The 18,260-nt window shown below is 36.0% G+C and overlaps 1 pseudogene; it reads left to right on the top strand.

The window, feature by feature from the left end:
- The first annotated feature begins 3,280 nt into the window (after positions 1–3,280).
- The window catches only part of LOC135208629 (uncharacterized), a 794,601-nt pseudogene continuing 779,621 nt past the window's right edge, over positions 3,281–18,260 (top strand).

Here is an 18,260-nt window from a genome sequence, read left to right as displayed (position 1 = left end):
CTGAAAGGCCAATGGAAGGAAAAAAATAAATAAAAAATAAAAATAAAAACTTTAGGTGAAATAGGAGGAAAACTTCGCGAGTTGCACTATAAAACTGTCGTTAGGAGAGGGTGGAAAGTAACGTGGAAGAAAGAGCATACGACAGATACCGTTACCGTGCAAGGAATGAAAGAGGTTGCAGCTGGTGGCCGAATGGGCGCTGCAAATAAGTAATGCTTACACTGTACAGCATGAGGTGCACTGTCGGCACTATCCCCCTACGTGAATGGAAAATAAGGGGACAAATCTTTATGAATCATATTTTCAATAACTGTAGCTAACTGCATGACATTCAGAGGTAGTCATAACGCAGATTCATTAAGTTTGAGTAATTAGCAATGGATGGTGGCAGTGATTTATCAACTATTAGGTTTTCTGACGCAGGAAATGACTGATGATCAGTTGTGATAATATTTACTATGATAGATCCATCATAGTCGGACTAATTGAATGTTTAAACGACCTGATTTGTTTATGCACCCTATGGCGTCGTAAATACTATGGGCTTCGACGCCAGATATATTATTCTAATTGTATAATAGCTATAGGGACTAAAACTGTTCAAGATAACAAACTTCATCTACTTAGTCTAAGGATATTTCATAGGTGCCGTGAACGAAATTGAGTAGTTTATTTGAAAACAAACATTCATTATGTTAACACTCAATAATTTTTGAAGACGTAAAGCACAAATTAAAAGAACCAACGTATTTTTGTGGACTAGTCTTAGCATGAGGAGACGATGGCTCGAAACTAGTCTAAGAAATGCTGTATGGTGACGGTCCCTGTGCAAATATGTGGGGGAAAAATCACTACAATATAAGAGAGGTAGACTTACCGAAGGATAAAAGTGCGATTTGTAGTCAAATATGCTTTAGTGTCTGACATAATCCTAATACAAATTAAATGTGCACAAGCAAAAGTAACTGGTTCAGCGTTAACCAGTTTCCACTAAATGTTATCCAAGTACTCCAGAGTCCTGACTTTCTACTTGTTTGTGAAATTACTTGTTTGTATGTTATATTGTTTAAAAAATCAAGGACAGGCGATTTTAAGGAAAATATTCAAACAGTGATCTTTTATTCAAGCATTAATTACCACAAAGGTGTTACGAACTGGTCAAGAGAGCCAAAAGTAAGTCTAACACTTCACACATATTCTTTTAAAGTCGAATGCAGTGGCTGCATTGCTACCTCGAAGCAGGGAGGAGTACTACAGTCGGTAGTAGGCAGGTTAAAGAAAAATTAATATTTATGAACACCTGTGTCCCGTTGCCAGAATAATTTTTGTCCGAAGCATGAAACAGAAATGAAATAGAATTCAAGCGTTTTCTTATTTCACAGAAAAAAAAGTGGCATTTTGTAGGAACTTTTAATTTTGGGCTCAAGAGACCTGATGAATAATCCACATTTTTTCAAAAACCTGAATTCGTACCGCAGTCTAGTAATTATGCATAATCATTGCGCTAATAATTTTTCGTACCTTACTTTTGTCATGACGTGTTCTTGTTATAAGTAATCATCCCCTCACACTGTGCGCATATGTGTGAACGTTTTATATATGTATATGTATATATATATATATATATATATATATATATATATATAATATATATATAGCACTGACTGTGGCTCTAGGAATACTACAACACCGTTTAATAAGCATTACCATTTTCATTTTAAAACCAAGGTAAAGAAACATTTTAGGCTGACGTTGTCTCTTTTCAAAGCTTTGAATATTAGGGAACTAAAGTTCGAACACTTCCACCAAATTATCCTAGGTCTAATTCTGCCTTCTCCCTCCCTATATTCTACCATACCCTCTCAGGAAGGAGTCTGCCAATCGTCGTAAGGCGCTCCCTCGCCATAGACATAATGTATTAGTTTTCTAAAGTTTATGACCTTTTCAAGGGCGTCAGAATCAAGTAGCAATTAACTGAGTTGACTGACCTGACCTAGTAAGTAGTACTGTGTGAAGGGTGGTCGACGTACTGATGAGCTCTCTTAATCAACCACAACTTTCCTTCAAAAATTTTGAAACCCTTACCATCACCGCATAGCTTAATTGAAGTTATTTGTCATACGACCTGGCAATCATTTCAGTTATGCACCCTCAATAATTTGCATTGAACACGCAAAAATCTGTTGTAAAATAACATGCTCTAATCAAAACATATAATTATTATCAGTTATAAGAAGATTTGATGAAATTATTACAATGAATATGATGGCATCATTGTACTCACTGTTAATATAATCTTAAATAAATAGCCCTGGTGCGTACTGCATTGCGTATCGTATAATGTCAAGTATGGTATTTTTTTATTTTTAGGTTATAATAGTCAAAATTGAAACTAAGAGAAGTTATATCTTACATCATTTAGAAAAAGGGAAATAAAAATCTTGAATTGTTCCCACATACGTAGTGATAACATATCTGTCGACATTGCCTTTCTTACGTAGGATTTGCTAAATGTAAGAATAAATCGTTATATTACTTTCTCTCCCGCTTAGCTATACTCTGTTTTTTTCCCATCTGTCCTGTGGTGTTTGCGCATGGTAACACTGCGTCCCGGGCTTTAAATCACATCCTATTTCAAAAATTAACGGTGTGATTCGCATACAGTAAATTATCAAAACACTTTTCAGTTGCAAATGTACACCAAGATATCCTTTTATTTACCTAAAACTTACATATAGCGTAACTATTTAATGCACGGGACGCAGTGTTACCATGCGCGACCACCACAGGCGGATGGACAGATGGAAAAAAACAGAGTATTTATTACTGTTCTTTTACGAGTTTTACCTCGATCGTCTCGCGTTCAGCGAAGATTTTTTAACATTATCATGTGAATATATATATATATATATATATATATATATATATATATATATATATATATATATATGTGTGTGTGTGTGTGTGTGTGTGTGTGTATATATATACATATAGTGATATTTTGATAGGATTTGACTGGTATATGGAATAGTGGCATTTGGCAAAGAGATTCATTTCAAATAGCGGACTCAAAATTCTCACATAATGCGCGGTGACCGTCGAGTCGAAACAGCTTGCTAGAGCTCCCGTCCCTGGACGTTTGTTTTCGTTTATTTTACCCTCGCTATTATTACAGCCGTGTATTATCATTATGTTCAATGGAGCCAGAAATCGTTGGCTCTAGCAATGGCCACGTCAACAAGCCTTCGAAAATATTAATGGCTACGGGATAAGCCGAATGAGACCCTCAGCGTGGAAAAGTAAGTGTGAATGGTCCATTTTTAATGAATATAAATTCGTCTATATGTATACATAATAAATATATTTTTCAAGTTACTAGGTAGGGTATCTTTGGGTAATTATATTTAGGCCTAGGTGGTGCAAGGCATCCTCCCCTTAGCAAATGACTTGTGTGAACTTGTTATGCCAACTTGTACATCTTTAGTCTATGCTGCTTACACCACACTCCCGAGTCTATTACAAGTCTGTAACTGGTTCCTATTACTATAATATAATATGGCCGTTAAATATTCGCACATCCGTCATCTTTTACACCAAAGAATTTTAGGGTGAAGTGGCTAGGTTGTGACGGTGTCGTCCCGCGCGGTGGCCGTTGAGTCGAAACAACTTGCCGAAGCTGTCGTTCCTTGTGTGTTTTCGTTCCTTTACCCGCGCCGTTTCGCCTGTCTATTGTGATTAGGTTAGTTTTGTTCTGCCGTTTCGCCCGTCTATAGTGATTAGGTTAGTTTTGTTCTGAAGTGTGACGTGCAAGCAAATATCGATCGTTAAATCGTTGCTGGTGTCAGCAGTATGAAAACGAGGTTGTGATATTCCGTAAGCTTAGACTAGCTCAAACAATGGCCATGCCAAGAAGCCTCCGCAGATATTAAAGGCTACGGTATCTGTCAAGCCGCGTAATGAGGTCCTCAGCGTGGAAAAGTAGGTGAATGGTCCATTTTTAATGAGCATAAATTCGTTTGTATGTAGCGTTTATTTTTTTTAGTTACTAGGTAGCCTAGATCTTGGATAACTTGTAGGGATAGGTGGTACAAACCATCTACCCCGTAGTAACCTGTGCCTAGAACATTGCATTTTTTAGTCAAAATATTCCATTATTATTTGATTCTGGAGGTAAAACGAGAGATTTAGAGGTGTTTATCAGAATTCTAGGCTCTGCTCAAGTCCAAGTCGATATGGGTTGAGGGTGCTAAACGCTAATAAAACGCTAGGCCTATGATCGTTTTATGTTTGTTGGAAGAACAGAAGGCGAGTTTCCCCCTAATTTTATCCATTTATTTGCATATTTCATGTTCCTAGTGCTCTCGACCTTCATTACTATCGGAAACGACTTTAAATGTTCAGATTACAACCCAGCATCCGTGCCAACACTGGGACTTTGTCTATTGTGTGGGTTCCCAGAGGAAACTGAGTTTAGATTCGGGGAAATATCGAGATGCGTACTGTACTGGCCATTTCCTTTGGAATTCGAAAGACGAAATTATACCAGCTTATCTAAATTAACTTAACCTGCGCCAGGCAGGGCCTACTCGAAACCGATCCGAAACGATATATTGAGCTCACATTTGGGAAACCGGTTGTGCAGGCAGTCACTGCCGCTGGGGGAGGTTGGCAGTTGCCTCAAACCGCTAAAATTCGTAACATTTTCGTTTGGTTTGAAGTAATGTTGCGGGAACCACTTCGAGCTCGATGTCTGTGTCATTTAGACCCCCTTTATTTATTTTTGTTTTATTTATATCTTGTCTGTCTTCTGTTAGTAGCCAAGATTTATGGCAAAGCAGAAGTGTTGTTTATTTGAATTAGGGGGGAAGGCTGTCAGAGAAAGGGTTATGACACCGATAGTTTTTTTATTTAAAAGGGCTATCGGTAACATCGCCCTAAACCAATATGGAGGAAGATAAGGAAATTTTAATGAATAATGTATGTTAAGTTTACGATGATGATGAATTTGTTGTAAAACAGTGGAAATGAGTTTTAGAATTATGGTTGGCTAGTGAAAATATGATTTAGAATTGTGGTCGGCAGGTGTTATTTTCATAAACTAACATATAACCAAATTCACCGCACGCAAACTGTCCTTATTAACTCCGTCTTACGATTATTTTCGAGACATTTTGGTCTGATATTTCTTAGTGCTTTATGTCAATGCATATCCATACACACTTTAATATATACGTAAAGTATATAGGAAATTAATTCCCCCAAAGTGTAATTGTTTTCTAGATAACACTTTATTTTTGCATTGTCTATAACATATTTGTACGAGGTGAATGACGGGGGAGATCGCATTTGCTCGCACATGATTGAGCCCTAATTGTAGAAGAGCCCTAATAGTATTAGTATTAAGTGAATAATCGTAACATAATACTCGCTGTGGGACCATTAATTTTCAAATTAATGTAATTGCTTTCATAATGAATTTGAATTAGGAAAATAGTTGAGTAAGGGCATTTCTGAAATTATATATTATAATATGGTGCATCAGTATATTTCTTTGTACACACACAATCATATTAGATAGTCCCAAATGTTCATTTTAATTTGATTGTTTTTTTATTTGATATAACATTTTCATTAACAGCCGTACTCTTCGATTGATGAATGCTTTTAACTTCGTTTTTATCCACGAGAATGATTCGAATATAAAAAAATAAAATCCTTTACCATAGTTATGTATTTCAAAGTCTTTGTTACTTTTGTGTTTTACAGCACTCCTCTTTTATCTGTGTGCATGAATCGTGATCTGATCTGGTAATAAGGGAACCGTATTAAGTCTTGTGTGGCGGGGAAGCACTTGTTTTCTGCTTGTACGGAGGACTTATGACCTCCGGTACTTGGCGTCTGGGAATTGGTTCCATTCAGTCGTATATGGTTAACTTGGAAATGGCGTAGATGTCTCCATATGAATGGAGATAACATTGTAGAAGGAATGATTGATGCTCAAATTGAGAATCAGGTTATAATCTCAACAAACTAGGTTAGCGTTATAATTCTCACAATAACCTAGGTTAGCTTCGTTGATGACCCTGGTTGGGGCGTCCGTTTGTGGAATTAGGTAATCTATTCAAGGGGGTTACAGTAAGGAGGGAGGTCGATGTCTCATTGCAACGGTTGTGCTTAGAAAAGACGTATTTGTGCAATCATGTAAAGCTGAGGTGAAATAGAACAGCTTACGTTGGAAGAAGTGATTACCTTCTAATCAAGCATTGCTTTAAATCACGTTAAGGTTATTTAAAAATAGGAGCATGTGCACTGATAAGGAAGACTAGTCTTCCTTCGCATTACGAAGTAGAAACCTTGCGAAACGGAGACTTGGCTCAAGTCACAAAGCTGGATGTTTGTTGAAAAAGTAGGGGTATGGCTTCTTAGAAGTACTTCATAATCCTTGGCACTTGCATAACTGACGCCCTTTGGTAAAGAAAAACAATTGCAAATATATCAGTATGCAGAGAAGAAAATATTCTCAGAGTTCACAATAATTTCGCCTGTGGTGTGGGAAAGAATTCAGTCATTTTTAATTGCCCTAAATTAACTATCAGCATCTCTGCTACTAAGCCCACCGTAACCCTTCGGCTACTGTTTAATGCATTCGAGAGCCAATTGTGCAATTAGCTGCTTTGATGTTGTTCCGTCAAGCGTCTCCAGCGACTGGGCAACTTCTGCCTGGCTCATTTGCATACTCGCCGTCGTCACGACAGAGGCGCTCGGTGTCTTCATCGTGTTCTGCCATCCGTGTACTCCCTAGTGATTCTCGGTGCAGACGTGATATGCGCTTGATGTACTTATCTCGCTCGCTGGTCGTCCTCGGCCTCGATGCCGTCGGCTGTCCTTGATTGCGGTGACAGGAAATGCACCTTCAGTTGAGTGTGATGAAATGGGTCTCGGCTTCAACAAATTGGTTCATTAGGTTGTTTTCGTTAGCAATGACATTAACGACCGTAGTAAATGTAACAGCTATTGGAGAATTAGGGACTGACAAGGGTATTTGACTTCAAGACTTTTAAAGGAGAAATATATACTTTAAATAATGGCTTCGATTACATAAGTCAGAGGCAATATAGTGAGCATGTTATGCCAACTTGTTCATCCTATATCCTCATTTTGATTCATTGCTGCTTACACCACACTCCTAGGCTCTATTACAAGTTGGTAACTGGTTCTTATTACTGCAACATGGACGTTAAATTTTCGCCCAACCGTCAACTTTTATCCAGTCTTTAAGTCAGTCCACGAACAATTTGAGGGTGAAGTTGCCAGGCTAGCCCCATTCCACAAGACATTTGGTGACTTTACACCATGCAGATGACGAGAAAACGATTATTTTCCCACTCATTTGGGGATCGAAGCTGGTTCCTCAAATGAAATGCCAGGTTCATTTGGCTTTTTATTTGAAAGACTAGGAGGGTTTGATCCCATTGGGAGTTAGAAATTTATTTGTTTAAAACACGTGCGCATGTGCTCATTTATGTTCCAATATTATATATATATGCAATATAAAAACACCGTATCGTGCTTCTAAGTAATCAGCGGAAGGATCCTCAGTAATATTCTTGTTTATCCAGACGAAATAACGAAATATATTTGTGAAAATATTTACGAAGATTATAGCTTTCGTCCATCCTTCTGTGGACTTGATCACTAACATTTAGTTAGTGGTCAAGTCCACAGAAGGATGGGCGACAGCTATAATCTTTGTAGATGTTTCCACAAATATATTTCGTCTGGATAAAAAGAATATTACTGTGGATCATTATGTAACGTTTATATTTGCAACTAATCCTGCATACTTTTCGAACTTGATGTGAGAAGCAAGTACATTCAGACATTAAGGACAGAGCTTAATGTCGTCGATTGTGGCAGTTTACTATTACCAGTATTTATAATAGCAGAGGAAAGGGATACGTAGGAAGAAAGGAAATGTCGAAAGAAAAGAAGAAAAAAGGAGGAAAATTGGTAAATGTGGTGTACATTCTATATAAAATAAAAGTGAACGAATTTACCATCTTATCTGTTGCGGGCCTTTCCTTGGCTGTAATTCCAAAACTTATTTCGGTCTTTTTCACGACCGTCTTTAACGGCAGTTGCTTTCAAATTCTCAATTGAAATCCAGTGGATAATCCCTTTCTCTTCCAAAGGCAGTCTCTCTCTCCTCTCTCCTCTCTCTCTCGTCTCTCTCTCTCTCTCTCTCTCTCTCTCTCTCTCTCTCTCTCTCTCTCTCTCAACTTCGTTATCTTAACTTTGCGACAGAAGGGACACGTCATATCCGCTCTGCAGATGGCAACTTTAGTGTTGTTCCGAAGAGTTGTTATGCTCGCTTAGTGAACAGTTCACAGGAAGGCTGTTTTTTTTATGGTTGTTTAAGTGTCCTTCACAGCTCGGGGGCGTTGTGTGGCTTTGTATATTATACATACATACAAATATATGTATATATATACATATATTTGTATGTATGTATAATACACACACACACACACACACATATATATATATATATATATATATTTATATATATATATTATATATATATTATATAGATTTATTTATTTATTTATATGGAACTGATTTATCCCGTGGAAAGCGGAGTTTTTATAGAAAGAGTAAAACCAGTGTTTGTACATGAAACATCCTTTATTCAGTTATGACGACCGGTCAGTCTAACTGTCTCCGTCATCAGTTCTGACAACAAAAACAGAAAGAAAAAATTGAAATTACTAAATACTAAACGATCATTGGAATACAGTAAGTGTACAGGCTTTCCACCATTGTCAACTCCATGGGAGCCGCTCGATTAGAGAGAATGGAAAATGAGTCGAAGCGTAAACGGCGATCACTATTCTCCGCATGATCCCGTATAGCAGTGAATGGTGGTTTTATTAAAAACATTTTTGTTTTAACAGATGTTCCTAGGTGTTCAAACCATCGTAAACGTGCTTGCCCCTTTGTTTTTCCCACGTAAACTGCATTACAGCAATTACACTCTATTTATAAGCGAGATGAGATTGTAGGTCTTGGGGTGTAATGTCTTTCTACTCAAACAAGCTAATAATGGTGTGCTTAAGCTTAAAATTTACTTTGAAATTAACTTGGGGATAAACTTCCCTTATATATTTTAATAGTCTATTTTGAATGGAAAAACATGGAAAAATATAGCACCATTATATTGGCCATTGAAATGGCAACTTACGGGAACAATAACTTCTCTAGCTGTTTGCCAACATCTGTATCTGTGAAAGCAATATTAAAAACGTGTTTATGAAGCATTTCATTTATAAACTGAAATTCTGAATGAACACCACAATAACTTGAACAAATGTTAAAGACAGGCTTAGATCCAGATGTGTATAGATCGTTACAAGTATGTCAGTCAAGAATACCCTCAGACACAGGCACACGCCCTCCCACACACTTTTCGGTTATCGTGGTCCTCGTACAGGCGGTTCTTTGATGTGATATCGTATATGTGGCGTCTGTTATTTTAGGGCAACACTTTCCTAATTTCTGGAAATAAAGAAAGGATTTATTTGAAGTAAGAGATGGCTTGTGTGCAATGGCATTTGGCTTGGCTGAAATGATGATTGAAAATGTATACCGTCCGTCTCCACGTCTTTATAAATGGCATTTCTGTTTATTGGTTCACAAACTGAAAACAGTTGTAATCCTGTGATTATCATCATAATAATTGGTTCTAATATATTACTTTTGTCCTGTTATAATGTATTTTTATAAAAAGGAATAATGTGCGCTGGGAACGGATATCTTTTATGGGATGATATCGGAACCGCAAATGCTTTTGGAGTTTATTGTCTCACGGACTGGCACATGCGACAAAGATGCTGTCACAGGGAAAATGCCGTTTTATTGATATATAAGTCGGCAGTTTCTTACAAGGGACAGATTCTTAGACACATCGCTTATATGTAATAAGATATGCATTATTAGGAATTGTTAATACCAAGTTTAGTTCATTAGCGTTTGTACAAATGTATTTTTGTTTATTATTTGTGAATAAATCTTAAATAGTAACGGTATGACACTATAACACCATCTTTTTGGTATTCTACATGTGAATTTCCAGTTATACTATGAAATTAGATTTTATTTTGAACCATAACAAACCTCGTGCAGCCTTGAAAAGGTAGAGTTGTGGGCGACAGAATTCCCATTTAATATTTAATAAAGTTTAACATAAACGCTATGGGAATCGAATGAGCGAAATGGGATTGGGTGAAAACGAGGATAATGTTTTCCTCCGCGTATTCTGAAAACAGTTCCGTTTTGTAGGAGTATTCTCATTTCCTTAGACTTTAAATTTTACTCCCATCATGAAAACCATTACCTTCCAAAAATGGTAAAATATTCAGCCATTGTAACTTGCCTTATTCATACATAAATTTTCAAACATAATATATGCTAAATATATTAACGAAGCATTGCACTCAGTTAGGTGAATTACGTTTAATTTAACGAGAATGATTAAATCTACATTTAATTAATCCGATGATGTTTTTGCATCACGAAATTGAATTTAAATGTCACATTAATGTCGCGTCATAGCAGAGTTTAAGATAATCATAAATTTAACCGTAACAGTTTTCATTTATGTATTTTCGTACGTGGTTTTTCTCAGTTGTCTCGAAAGACATTCGTCTCATTATTTTTTATCAGTATTTCTGAAAACTGTCGCCTGATATCACCGGAAACCAATTTACCTTCATTTTATTGCTTCATTTATGCTTGAGGGACTTTTTCGCTTGTTTTCTTAAAACACCCTTATTTTAGATTTTTCTTCAAGTAAATCTTTGGTCAAGTTTTTTTTATCTCTGAAAAATAGTTTTGTTTTGGAGTGTAAAAGGCTCGTCAAGACCGTGATGTTTTTCTTTTGGTCTCTAAACTGCAGCGTTTACGGTGCAGTTTCCTGGAACGCCCCCCCCCCCTCCCCCCACACTCTCTCTCTCTCCACCGACCCAGGGATGGGAAACTTTTTTTTTTTTTTCCTATCTTCATGGCGAAAGGATATTTTTTTCTCTCTCCATATCAGAATTTCTCCTGGCGCATGGTAGGATAGAAAAATAAAAACCTGAAGGGACTTTTGATAGCAGCATGTTCCTTGCTCTTGATGATTATGGTGACGACGATGATGATAATGACTTAAGTCTGAGGTAGCAAATTCAATCATGCAATCAACTTTTCCTGTTGCAATGCTTTAAGCCAATGCTTGACATTATTCTGTAAAAAGGAAGTCAGTGATAAGTAAATAAAAAACTCATCTGACCTTGGTACTTTATTCTTAGTGTGGAGCCACTTACAGATTTGCATTTATTATATAAGTATGTTATATGTAATGTATATCTTAATATGTAAAAACTTATATGTATATACATGCCTATCTATACACGAACATACATATATATTGATGGATGTGTGTGTATATATATATATATATATATATATATATATATATATATATATATATATATATATGTGTGTGGGGTGTGTGTGTGTGTGTGTGTGTGTGTGTGTGTGTGTGTGTATGTGTATGTGTGTGTGTGTGTTGTGTGTTGTATATACATAAATTGGTTAAATTTGAAAACCTACAATTACTTGAGAAATCCCTAGTCCTATGTGGCTAATATGCATAATGGTTTTGACTTTCGTCCATCATTTGCACAGCCCTTCACTGCTCTGTGCTGGATTGATGTTTCCTTGAGAGGGATTATCAGAGCATTAGATCTCCGAGTTCGAAAGACTTGGTCCGAATGATTTGTGTTTGTTGGTGCATTAACTCATATCGATTCGTTTTAGTGAGATAGAGAGAGAGAGAGAGGTAATCTTGATTTATCCTATATCCAATTTATTATTATTATTATTATTAGTTTGACTACAATCAATAAGGATTGAACAGTGTCACATTATTGCATAGAACATTTATTTGTTATATAATTAGTTCTGTTGAGTAGATTATCATTATATATATATATATATATATATCTATTATATATATATATATTATATATATATATATATACGGATATATATATCTATATATATATATATATATATATATAATAATGTCATATCACATTCATATACATACATCGAGCTACAAATGTCCTTTAATATCTAATTCACTCTACCTCGGTTAATTAATATATTTTCATATATGCTTAACCGAAGGGGAATTTTTATTAGGTAGAGTGAATTAGATATTAAAGGACATTTGTGGCTCGTGTATATATATATATATATATATAATATATATATATATATATATATATATATATATATATATATATACCTTAAATAATTGACTTGGTCCTATTCCCAAGTCAGGACTAATCGGAAGAAAGTATAGTAAGAGTTATTCGAAGATGCTAAGATTCTCAAATTTCTATATAAATTAGTTTATCTATATACTAGAAAGAAATTGAGCGTTCAACATCAGATAGTTTTATAATCACTCTTCATCTGCATGTAGGAGTAATCCATCTCGGCTGCATATCTGTTAATATCCTTTTGCGTCAATTTATTTCTTATGTCATTTACTCAGTTTCATTCAGCATTGCATGATTGATTGCATGATTTAATTATTCTTGTCTCAATGAAGGGTTGAGTTTGTTTAAATCGATAGTGTTTTCCCTTTAAGAATTTGTGTTCTGGCAGAAATATATTCGAGATATACCAATAAAAGAATGACGAATGTCAGCTGTAAATGGATGAATATGGCCCACTGCTGACAGTCAAAGCTGGAAAGGTCAGAGTTGAAGGTTACTCAAAGCCAGTTGTATTTGATGACAGTTTTATTATGCATAACTAAAATAGTCCCTTTTCTTTTAGAAAAGTAAATTCAGCAAAGCTGCTATTATTTTATTAGATAACTTGGGTGTCATTTTCACTTTCTTTGAAAAGTCAGTTGAACTTGAAACTTATTTTATCCCACAGTGACTTTACAACACATTAGAGTAAGATGATATTTATCTTGGAGGAGATGTAAAATAATTAATTTTTGTCTTTATTATTTATGTGGATAAACCCTATGGAGACGACAATTAATTTAGATTAATTTGCAAGAATTTAATTTATTATAAAAATCTGGTAGTTTATGTATAAATTTGTAGGTCATGTTTTCGTTTATGTTGGTTTATACAAAAGTGTACATTCTCTCTCTCTCTCTCTCTCTCTCTCTCTCTCTCTCTCTCTCTCTCTGCGCCTTCCGAGGTCAGCAACACGTTAACTATGCCAGTGGTCATTAGATCAGTGAATTTGAGTCATATGTGATATTGAATGTCCTTTGGTCAATAGGTAATACAACGCAATCTTTTCAATTTTCCTGTGACAGAATTTTGAATTTTTTACTTTGTTGATTTTGATAAGACTATTTTCTGGAATAAAACAGTAGCAGTTGGTGTGTTTTCTGTAACCAGGGGTAAGATTTTCGTCGGCTGTTGTTACCGACAAATTATGGAAACTGGTTTTGCTGTAAAATATGGTTGAATGTTATTTTCAAGGAAAATAATATTTCTGTTACTACCTTAAAAATTGTAAGATTCTTAATGATACTGTTGGGGTTAAAATACTTACATTCTTTCTTTCAGTGATAAGTAATATTATGTTAGCTTTTGTCAAGATTCAAACAATTTTATGTTCGCTACTATCGCTAATATTTGATTTATCATGGTACTCTTGCTGAAGATAAGCAATTCTTTGTCTATAATTCATCATGTAGATTAAATAATTCTTTGGTAATTTATTCTTGCTATATCTGCCTTGGTCTAATAATTGTATAGCTGATAATTTTTGCTAAGGGCACAATGTATTTTTTGGTACATTGTGATTAGATTTTTTTCCTAAACTGATTACCCTTCCCGTTTCTTTAACTATATATATTTACTTGTGATATTCCCATGTCTCATTTACTTCTTTTTTTGTGCAAATATTAGAGATGCTTTTCTCTCTCTCTCTCTCTCTCTCTCTCTCTCTCTCTCTCTCTCTCTCTGCTCCTGTTTTCCTTGACACTACTTCCATCTTTTAAGATGTCTTTCGCTTCATTAATGAAACCCCTTCAGATTCCGTCCTCTCCTTTCTCCCCTTACCATCTAGTATGGGTTAAATAAAGGCTTCAAGTTCCTTATCCCATCGGCGTCTTCATTATATAAAAAGTGTTCCTCGTAGACTACTTCAGAGTTCGTTTTACTACTGCAGTCTTGGTATCCACAACGCTCTCTCTCTCTCTCTCTCTCTCTCTCTCTCTCTCTCTCTCTCTCTCGTAACCGTAGCCTCTCTATGTCTTTGATCTTATCGAAATTCACTTCATTTTTTATGGAATGGCTTTTCCCCTTCCCAAAGGCCCAATCTAAACAGCCTCCCCTCTCTAGCTCGCCATCCCTCCTCTCTCCCTTCCGGGCACTGACTTAGTAGGCTGCATAGGCTACCAGTTCTCTTCCGTTTTTTTTTTTTTATTTAATTTTTTTCTCAGCTTAGGTCAAGAAATCCAGAACTCTAAGGTAAAAGGCTTTCAGGTGACTGATGTAATTTATTTGTGTTGGCATAGCGGCTATCTGTTATTTAAATAGGTAGGTGGTACGCGTCCTTTGGCAGGAAGAACGCTTGGTTGAGGATTGTAATGGCGTTCTCTGTGACAACTGTTTAAGTGGACAAATGTTTCTGTGAAGGACAGGAGGACCAGTAAAAAGAAAGCGGGTGACCTGCGTTTACTCAGGAATACCATCAATGCATTTGATTTTAATTTCCTTCTGCTTGTGATATAATGCGACCAGTGTTCTTTCACCCCATTTTATTTTACCTGTTATTTCTGTTTCTCATTGCGTTAGTCTTAGTTATTATTTTCGTCTTCACTTCCATTCCGCGTCTTCTTGCCTATCCTGTTTTCGCCCTGCCTCCTATTATTTTCGTTTGCTAGGTCTCCCCTTCCTGTTCATGCTCATTTTTCTCTTCCCACCCTTTTCTGCAACTTTTGCTTGCGCTACCTTTTTTTTTTTCTATTTTATTTCGTAACCATTTTTATTCTTACCACATCTCCCAATTCTTACATTTACTGTTCACAGCTCTCTCTCTCTCTCTCTCTCTCTCTCTCTCTCTCATTTGAATGAGGCTGCTTTCTTTGGTTGCTTTCTTTGACATGCTGGACGAAGTGATGTAACTGCAGCAGCGTTCCTGAAGATTTCAGACAATTTAGGATTAGTTTTTTTCGCTCAGTTTCAAAAGAATTTTTGTTGTTTAATTCAAGTACGAACGCCAGTGGCGTATTTACTTTCTTGTGTGCTTTTGTTTGAAGGCTTTTGCGTCATGCTTTCACTCAAAGGGTATTGTTGGGGCGCTGTAGATATTTGCTAAAATTTTCTCGCAGTCTTTTAGGATTTTTTTTTTTTTACATTTCTGTAAATATTTTTGGATTTAAATTTTCACACAGTCATAAGAAACTGTTGCTATGTTTAGCTTTTTAATTACTACTCTTTAGTGCTCAAGGCTGCATATTTATAATTGTGTTTACGTAGCGGCTTCCTTAGGGAGGCGAGGCGATGTGAAATGTTCCATTTAACTTTGGGCAAACTTTTTTCCTTATTTATTTTTAGGAGTTTTGTGGAAGTGCGGCGAGGTGTTGGTGGCCGTGGGACCGTCGGCACTCTGCTGCATTTTTAATATCACTTTTTAAGATAAACGTTTATTGTGGGATGCCGTTTTTTTATTTCATTTTTTTTCTATCTTCGTTACATCTTTATGGTCCTGTTTCTTGGCTGCAGTAACTTTTTTGCCTTCAATATGGGGTATTGTTATTGCATATGAAAATGATGATTGAGCTCTTGGTCTTTCTGTCTGTTTGTTTGTCTCTCACTCTTGCTCTCCGTCCCTGTCCATGTTCTCGTCTTGTTGGTGACAGTTCCGTCTTTGTTGGTGAAAGATATGCGTCTTGGAGCCCGTTTATGTTTAGTTGGAAAGATATCAAGAAATTCTTTTTTTTTTCCTCTTCTCTCCCTCACTTGCCAAACAACCAAAGAAAATTTTTCTCCCACTTTCAATGGTAAGTTTAGCAAAGTGCGTTACTGAATTTGTGCCGTAATTGGCAAGTTTTGTCATGCGCATTATTTTCCTGTTGTAATGATCAGAAACTTGTTCACAGATTTACTGTTGACTTCTCTTGCAAGAGCTGGCATCATGTTTTTAGGTTTGATGCATAGTTTTATATTCGATATTTTTCCTGGTGATTTCCTGTGAGAAATTTGGTCACATCCCTTCATGTCTGTAAGGCTGAGGTTCTGAAGGAAATAATGAAAATAACTGATATGTTTCAGGCAGGGATGGTAATGATTAAATCAAACTGATTTAATCAAGTGATTAAATAATTTATTTTTTCAATTAAAAAATCATGAATTTTTTCTTTTTAATTTGAAAGCAAATATATTGAAAATTATGGTTTGGAGGTCAATAAGAGCTTGAGCATAACTCTGTTGCATCATTTTATTTTGATATAAAAAAATTTCAAGTATATGCTTTAGGCCAGAACTGGAAACTCAAAAGATAAATCAATGGTAATTCTGTCATAAAATACATTTTGAGGGAAAAAAGGATTGAAAAAAACATCTAACAAATAAAAACCAAATAGATAAAAAATCAAATAAATAAAAAAAATCAAACTAATCATTTATTTTTTATTATTTAAAAAGAAAAATCACCAACCCTGGTTTCAGCCATTACCTCATGGCTATCATAAGGGGCTGCACTAGGCCCAAAGAGAAACTGCACCCCAGTAGAAGCTAGTGCAGTCAGAAGTTAAACATTAAGCTGTGTTGCAACATTTAGGTATTGCAGTCTATTATGAAAGCATGTTCAGTAAAAAGTTTAAGATTAAACTTTTTCTACATTTGGTTATTGTAGTCTGAGCGTGGCCTTCTGTCTGTGATTGGAGAAGCTTCTCCTGTTTCTCAGGGATCCCCATTCCGTTCCTCTTCTGTCGTCCGTTATTTCAAAAGCACTAATTTAGTCCTGGACTAAATCCAGTGTAATCTGAGACTGGGGAGTGGACTTCGTAAGCTTCTGAACCAGCAAAAATGGTTACTTTGTAGACTGGTTAGGGAGCAAGAAACTCGTATTTTGTGTTCAGTTTGGTTTGGGTCCTTGTAATCTGTTCTATGTTCGTTCTTAATCTGCTTCCTACCGTTTTCTTTTCTCATGTACTTGTGTGGGTTTCACAATATTTCTCTCTCTCTCTCTCTCTCTTTATCCATGTCCACACACACGTAAATATGAAATATAAGATTCACGTTATTTGATTTCACTGGTGGGTCATTCAGTATTTTGCAAGTTCCACCTTTTACTGAATCATCTCGATGTGGCACGGCGCGAAATGCCTTCTCTGTGCGGTGCATATGGCCCGGGAACTGTCATGATCATGTTTCACCGAAGTTTTATGGCAACGAGCTGAAAATGTTTTAGGAACCGGTTTTTCGTGAGAGGTTTCTAGCAGGATGCGCCTTCGGTTTCGTTTCTTCGTTTGTATTTCTTAGCTGCTACAAGAATTCATTTTATTAAGGGGGTTATTCTACGATTTGTCACTTCATTATATTCGTTATATTTTACTTACTTTACCATTCGTGATTAATTTACTTGTATATTGATGAATACCAGTGACTGACACTGACATTTATTCGTATAATTTAGTTGTTATAATCAATCATTTTATTGGAGGCGATAAATGAGGAAATAATTTCTTTATTGACGACCGTCATATTTAAATGTAAAATTATCATTCTCCTTAGGGACCTTATGCTTTAGCAATCTGTGTACACCAAACTGCGCAGTTCTTTCTTAATGTAAAAAATATAATTCCGTCCGTGCTTGCGCTGTAACGAAATCTCGGAATCAAGGAACGACATCATCATCCTCTTTGTTACATCAAGGTCGTTACCTTGGGCCCGAGAAAAAGCAAATTTGCCTTCTACGGGTTTATGCTTTATATTCCTCTATTTACTGCATCGCATGTATTACTCGGAGGTCGTTATCCGAGCTTCGGAAAAGGGGAATATTCCGTTTTGGGTCTGTTATATGTTTTGCTAAAACTCTTGGCGCAGCTAATGTCTTGGCGGATTCCATTTACTTTGGATTTAGGAAAAAATCAGATGCTGCCTTTTTTGAGGGGTAAAGTGTAGGTACTTACAAACTTACATATGCTTTCCACGGCAGAGACTTGA

The sequence above is a fragment of the Macrobrachium nipponense genome, chromosome 35 (genome assembly GCF_015104395.2).
Source record: "Macrobrachium nipponense isolate FS-2020 chromosome 35, ASM1510439v2, whole genome shotgun sequence".
Taxonomy (NCBI): domain Eukaryota; kingdom Metazoa; phylum Arthropoda; class Malacostraca; order Decapoda; family Palaemonidae; genus Macrobrachium; species Macrobrachium nipponense.
The sequence above is the reverse complement of the archived record's forward strand: the minus strand, read 5'-3'. Positions and strand labels throughout refer to the sequence as shown.